Source organism: Oratosquilla oratoria, chromosome 28, assembly GCF_046742065.1.
Source record: "Oratosquilla oratoria isolate Oo_2021 chromosome 28, ASM4674206v1, whole genome shotgun sequence".
Classification (NCBI taxonomy): Eukaryota; Metazoa; Arthropoda; class Malacostraca; order Stomatopoda; family Squillidae; genus Oratosquilla; species Oratosquilla oratoria.
In genome coordinates, this window is record NC_134804.1 from 29,411,090 (window position 1) to 29,418,589 (window position 7,500).

The 7,500-nt window shown below is 46.7% G+C and overlaps 1 long non-coding RNA gene across 1 annotated transcript in view; it reads left to right on the plus strand.

Moving 5' to 3' along the window:
- The window catches only part of LOC143040160 (uncharacterized), a 174,062-nt gene that overhangs the window by 62,841 nt on the left and 103,721 nt on the right, over positions 1-7,500 (plus strand). Inside the window, exon 2 of the long non-coding RNA XR_012967689.1 lies at positions 2,043-2,127. This is a non-coding gene — a long non-coding RNA (uncharacterized LOC143040160). The remainder of the gene's footprint in view (positions 1-2,042; positions 2,128-7,500) is intronic.

Genomic DNA, 7,500 nt, shown 5'->3' on the forward strand with positions numbered 1-7,500 from the left:
CTCCTCCTCTTCTCCTCCTCCGCCTCCTATTTCTTCCCCTCCTCCCCTTCTTTCTCCTCCCCTTCTCCTCCTCCTCCTATTTCTCCTCCGCTTTCTTCTCCTCCTCCTCCTCCTCTTCCTCCTTCTCCTCCTTTCCTCCTCCTCTTTCTCCTCCTCCTTTCTTTTTTCTCCTCCTCTTTCTTCTCCTCCTCCCCTTCTTTCTCCTCCTCCTCTTCCTCTTTCTCCTCCCCCTCTTCCTCCTTCTACTCCTCCTCCCCTTCCTCCTCTTCTTTCTTCTCCTCCCCCTACTCTTCTTTCTCCTCCTCCTGCTCCACCACCTCTTCTCTCTCTCCCTCTTCCTTCTCTTCTTCCTTCCTCTCCTTTTACTCTGTCCGTTCCTTTTACTTTATATCCTCTTTTCTCAATCTTTATTTCCATTTATTTTTCTTCATGTCTATCCTCATCCCTGTCACCATTCCAGTCTCTATCCTAATCCCAATCTTCATCTTCATCCCCATTTCCATTCCCATTACCACCACTACCATCACCACCACTACCATTACCATCACCACCACCCACTCCCACCACTACCATCACCACCACTACCATCACCACCACTACCATCACCACCACTCCCATCACCACCACTACCATCACCACCACTACCATCACCACCACTACCATCACCACCACTCTCATTACCACCACTACCATCACCACCACTACCATTACCATCACCACCACCCACTCCCACCACTACCATCACCACCACTACCACTACCATCACCACCACTACCATCATCACCACTCCCACCACCATCACCACCACTACCATCACCACTCCCATCACCACCACTACCATTACCATCACCACCACTCCCACCACTACCATTACCACCACTCCCATCACCACCACTACCATCACCACCACTACCATTACCATCACCACCACTCTCACCACTACCATCACCATCATTCCCATCACCACCACTCCCATCACCACCACTACCATCACCACCACTACCATCACCACCACTACCATCACCACCACTACCATCACCACCACTACCATCACCGCCACTCCCATCACCACTCCCATCACCACCACTACCATCACCACCACTCCCATCACCACCACTACCATCACCACCATTCCCATCACCACCACTACCATCACCACCACTACCATCACCGCCACTCCAATCACCACCACTACCATCACCACCACTACCATCACCGCCACTCCAATCACCACCACTACCATTACCACCCCCATCATCATCATCATCACAAACTTCAACCTTACCCCAACTCCCAACCCCTTTCCCATCCCATCCCATCCCTAATTCCAACCCAACCCTGTTCCCACCCTCACCGTCACCCACTCCCTCACCCTCACCCACTCCCTCATCCTCACATTCCTCCCCCATCCTCATATTCTTTCTAATCCTCATTTTCTTCCTCATCCTCTCTCCTCCCTTCTACTTAGCCCCCCACCCTCCCTCCCCCACCTAGTCCCGTTCTCTCACAATGTCCAATACAAACAACTTCTTCGAGATTTTTCTCCTTGTTCTCTCCCCTCTTCTCCTTACTTTTCCTTCTCCTCCTCCTCCTCATTCTTCTTATTCACGTTCACGTGTTTTTCTTATCATTTCCTCTCACTCCTGCCATTCACTTCTGTCTCTTTCCTCTTGTTTTTCTTCCTTTCTTCCTTCCCAATACTTATTATTTTCTGAGCCTTGTTTATTGATTTCAGCCTTGTCTTTCTCATACGGTATATTGATTGGAGACTTATCTCCTAACACCCCTGGCCAGGCGAGGCGGCGACCCAGCATCGGAAAAAAAAAAAAAAAAAAAAAAAAAAGCGGCTTACCGCAATTGACAGTGCTTTGCCCTCCCATAGGTTTCTCACTTCCCATTGCATGGAAGTGGGACTGTAAAGAAGGAGAAACTAATTTCCACTAAAAAAAAAATATATATATATATATATATATATATATGCTGATAACTTTTGACTAATTCTATTCTCCCTTCCTGATATCCTTTTTAAAACCTCTCCTCAGAGGTGATGTTCTGTGGCTCCACTTCTTTGGCGCCAAGGATAGAAGCGCTGGTTGCTGGCGACAGAACACCAAAGACTACTTAACGGTGAGTATTACTCGTCTTCTTTCCACCTTTTAACATTTTACGCCTTTCAGCTTTCCCCTTAATTTTTCTTCCTTGTCCTTTTCCATCTTCATCATCTCTTCCCTTCTTCTCTTTTCCCTTTTCTGCTCCTCTCCTCTCCCGCTGTTTTGCTTTTTACCTTATCGTCTTCCTTTCCCTTCCCTTCCCTTCCCTTCCCTCCCTTCGTTTTCCATTCCCTCCCTTCTTCTCCCTTCGTTTTCCCTTCCCTTCCTTTCTCTTCTCGCCCTTTCCCTTCCTTCTCTCCCTTCGTCTTCCCTTCCCTTCCCTTCCCTTCCCTCCCTTCGTTTTCCATTCCCTCCCTTCTTCTCCCTTCGTTTTCCCTTCCCTTCCTTTCTCTTCTCTTCCCGTCCCTTCCCCTTCCTTCTTTCCCTTTCCTCTCCATTCGTTTTCCTTTCCCTTTCCTTCCTTTCTCTTCTCTTCCTATCCCTTCCCCTCCTTTCTCTTCTCTTCCCATCCCTTTCCTTCCCTTCTTCTACCTTCCTTTTCCATTCCCTCTCCTTCTTTTCTCTTCTCTTCCTATCCCCTCCCTTTACTTCCCTATTCTTCCTTTTCTTTCACTTCCCATACCTCTTCTTTTCTTCTTTTTATTTTCCTTCTTTTCCCTTTCCTTTCGTTCCATTCCCTTGAATCACACTCTCTCTACTCCTTTTGTAGTCCTTTACCTTCTCCCTTTTTTTCCTCTCTCTCTCTCTTTCTTTCTTTCCTCTTCTATTCCTCTTTATCTTCCTTTTCCTTCTCCCTTTCTTTCCATACTCATACAACTTTCACTTTTCCTTCTTCCTCTCTCTCGCTCTTCTACCAATCCTTTCCCTTTAATTGTTCTTCTTCATCATCATCATTCCTTTCTCTACCTCATTCTATTTCAATGTATCTTCTTATCTTTCCCCTTCTTCCCCTTCCTTCTACTTCCCCATTTCTCTTCTCTCCTTCCTTCTCCCTACTCTCATTATTCTTCTCCCCTTCTCTGTCCCATTCTGTTTTAATTTTTCTTCTTCCTTTTCCCTTTACTTCCGTTTCTCCTCTCTCTCTCTCTCCTTTCTTCATCTTTCCTTCTCTACCCTATTCCATTTCATCATCTCTTCTTCCTCTCCCTCTTCCCTCCCTTCCTTCCACTTCCCCTCCCTCTTCTCCCTTTCCCTCCCCCACTCCCTCCTTTCTTCCTCACATTCTTTTCCTTTTGTGCCCCATTCTATCTCGGTATCTCCTCTTCCTTTCCCTCTCCCCTCCCTTCCTCCCGCTTCCTCTCTCTCTTCTCCCCTCCCCTCCCCCCCATTGTTCTTCTTCCTCTTCTTCCCGTCCTCCTCGTTAAAGGAACTCTTATCCAGGAGCCCAGACGCATTCTTTCCCTCTACGAGTATTCCGGAGGCTCCATAACATCCATCCTCCTCCTCCTCCTCCTCCTCTTCCTACCCCACCTCCTCCCCCTCTTCTTACCCCACCTCCTCCTTCTCCTCCTCCTCCTCCATCTTCCTCTTCCACCAATTTACTCCCCCTCCTCTCTCCACCTCCTCCTTCTCATCCTTCTACTCCTTTTTGTCTTCTTTCTACTCCTCTTCTCTTCCACCTACTTCTCCTTCTCTTTTATCTTCCTCCTCCTACTCCTCTTTTTCTTCCTCCTATTTCACCTCCCGGTCATTCTCTTTCTATTTTCCTTCCCCTTCCTCCTCCTCCTCCTCCTCCTTCTTCCTCCTCATCGCTTCTGCCCACCTTCAAGTCTTCTCCTCTCCTCTTTTCCTCCTCTTACGCCTCACAACTAAGTTTATGCGACGCTTGGTCTGTACAAGCAATCCTCTCTATTTCCATTCCTCTCGGGTCAATTCACCTTCTTCCATTTTTACATTCTCGCTATCATCCATCTCCTCCTTCCCCTTCTTCTTTGTTCGCAATTCATTTAGTATATTTTGCATATTCTCTTCCCTTCCCTCACCCCCCCTTTTTCATCTCCTCTAATTATCTTTTTGTTTTTATTCTCTTGCGTCTTGTTTTGTTTTCTTCCTCCCTTCTTCATTTTTATCTCGTTTCTGTTTTGTTTTTTCTTTCTTTCCCTTTGTTTTCTTCCCCTATTTCTGTCCTTCATCTTTCAACAAAGCCTGGTTTAAGCGCAATCAACCAAGAGGACCTGGCGTTAGCTTGAATAAAGGCTACAAAGAGTCTGAGCCAAAGAGGCTGAAGCTGCCTCGACCGCCTAAGTACAAACTGAGACACAGGCGGCACAGTCGACACAGGCGGCACAGGCGACGCAGCACAGAGCAAAGGCAGATTTCCTGTTGCAGAACTGAAGTACAGTTTTAACTTTTTTTCTCACTTGAAACACTTCTAGATCTACTAAGTCATCATCTCAAGTGAGAGAGAAGGTCAAACTGGAATTCAGTTAAGCAACAGGAAGTCTGCCTTTGCTCTGTGCTGCGTCACCTGTGCCGCCTGCGTCTCAGTTTGCGCTCAGGCTAGCTTTGGCCACGGGACAAAACGCCCCAACGCAACAAACGAGGTGAAGTTTAAGTCACAGGAGTTAGTATTTAAATCTCACTAATATTTCTTGGAGTTTCAATTTCTAAGTATCACCTAAATTAGATTTCTCTACTCACATTGAGGAGAGTGATGGAGATAGAATGAAGGAGTGATTGATTAAGTGACATTTGGGAGACGAAGGAGAGCTGGTTGTCCAGTGAGTAGAGTGTTCTGCCCACTCACCGAAGTGTGTAATTCAGAACCCTAATCATCATCAATTTGGGACATACGCCAGGGGACGCCTTGCGCCCGCGGTCTCTCCCCCATCCCAGAAAGCAAATGTTACACAAACGTTTGTTGAAAGGTTGTCACATAGTAAAGTTTCTTTAGGATATTTCAAATGTATATTCATATACATGTAGATTATACATAAAGAACGCTGTCTATATAGTTTTAGGCATTTTCTTTATACTTGAGACAAAATAGTACTTTTTCTTTCAAAGTTTGTCAAAAGTTCGAATTGCATACTTTACTTAGCATCGCGTAGCAAAAGAATTTTTTAATCAAAATTAATCTATTTTGTTACTGTATTCGATTTTACATTGATAAATATCCAATATTAAGTTATTAAACATACTTCTCACACACCTTCAACAAACGTTTGCTAAAAGTACACAACCATTGATTTCTGGGGGGGAGGGGTCTGAGCAAGCCTCCATGCAGACACCCTCCCATCCCACTCCAAATAGCTCTCGACAGGCTCGATCAACTGGACGCAGACATGAATTCTTTGGGCGTCCGCTTCTTCGACTCCTGAGGACTTTGTCTCCAGAAGACTTCGACTTGAGCAAAAATAGTTTCTGCAGAATCTTTCCCCGTGTCTGAAGCAAGATACTCATCAAGGAAATACTGCTTGCATACATCTGCAGATATATCACCCTACTACCCATCACCCTACCCCTTATCACCCCTACCCCCATCACCCTACTCCTCATCACACTTAACCACCAGTCACCCTACTCCCTATCACCCTAGCCCCACACCATCATCCTAGCCCACCAACCTTCCCAATGACCTTATCCCGCCCAAGACCTTTCACACAAATACATCCATGTAGCTTGATACTTGACCTTCGCAACAGCCCGCCCCTTCAGGTCCTGGGTTGCTAATCCACCTAGTTGCGTCCTTGTTACTAATCCGAGCGTGTTCTCAGAGGTGGAATCGAGCTTAGTCACATTACCAGAGCACCTTGTTGCTCCACGAGTTCCTCCTCCTCCTCTTCCTCCTCCTCCTTTTCCCCTTCCCTCTCTTCCTCCTCCTCCTTTTCCTCCTACCTTCTCGTCCTTCTCCTCCTCTTCCTCTTCCCCCTCCCCTTTCTTCCTCTCGTCCTCTTCCCTTTCTTTGCCTCGTCCTTCTCCCCCTCCTTTTCGTCTCCCTCCTTCCCCTACTTTTCCTCCTCCCTCTCCTCTTCCTCTTCCTCCATCTCTCTCTTCTTCTCGTCCTCTTCCCTCTCTTTCCCTCGTCCTTCTCCCCCTCCTCTTCGTCTTCCTCCTCACCCTCCTTCTCCTCTTTCTCTTCTTCCTCCTACTTCTACTCCTTCTTGCCCTCTTCATTTTACCCCTCCCTTCCTACTCCTCCTACTCTCTTCCTTTTCTCCTCATCTTACTCCCTCCCTTCCTCCTCTCCTCCACTTCTTCCTTTTCTTTTCTTATTCCTTCTCCTTCTCCTACCCCTCCTCCTCCTGCCCCTCTTACTCCTCACCCTCCTCATTCTCTCTTTCCCACTCCTCCTCCCCTCTTCCTCCTTACCCTTCTCTTCCTCTTTCTCTTTTCTTCTCCCTCCTCCTGCTTCTCCTAACCACCCTCCTACTCCTCCTTCTCTCCATCCTACCCTCCTCATTCTCACCCTCTTCATCCTCTCCTTCCCACTCCTCCCCTCTTCCAGTCTTCCACTGTAGACTTCTCTTCCTCCTTTTATTTTATTTTCCTCCTCCTTCTCATACCCCTCCTCCTCCTCCTCCTCCTCTTCCTCCTCCTCATTTTACCCACTCCCCTTCCCCCAGTACTTACGGTGCTCATGACGTTCGCTCCCCTGCGAGGTAAGACTTGCATTCAGGGACGCTCTCGTACTTTATGGATTTCTATTTATCTATCTATTTTTATTACCTTTACTAGTTAATACCAGACTATTCCATTCAACTCGTGACAAGTCACTAAGATCCACTAAAGTCCACTAAAGTCCACTAAAGTGTGATGATGACATAAAACTTATACAATCGATGAGCCGTAATGAGTGAAAAGAGAGAAGAGAGAAGGAAAGGTGAAGAGAAGAGAGGAAAGAGAGAGAGAGAAGAGAAGAGAAAGAGGAGGAAAGGCAGATGGAAAAGAGGAGAGAGATGGAGAGAAAAGAGGAAACAAAGAGAAGAGAGAAAGAGAAGAGAAAGGGGAGGAAAGACAGAGAGAAAAAGAGGAGAGAGATGGCGAGAAAAGAGGAAACGAAGAGAAGAGAGAGAGAAGAGTAAGGAGAGGAAAGGCAGAGGGAAAAAGAGGAGAGAGATGGAGAGAAAAGAGAAAATGAAGAAAAGAGAGAAAGAGAGGAGAAAGGGGAAGAAAAACAGAGGGAAAAGAGAAGAGAGATAGAGAGAAAAGAGAAAACAAAGAGAAGAGAGAAAGAGAAGAAAAAGTAGAGGAAAGGCAGAGAAAAAGAGGAGAGAGATGTAGATAAAAGAAGAAACGAAGAGAAGAGAGAAATGGATGGTGAAGGTGGAGGGGGACTTGGAGGGGGAGGGGGGAAGGTGGAGTGTTTGAGTGATGCTGGTGGAGAGGGTAAGTGGATTGTGTTAGGGAGAGGGAATGGAAAGCTGAATGGCTCGCGTATTGGGGAGTG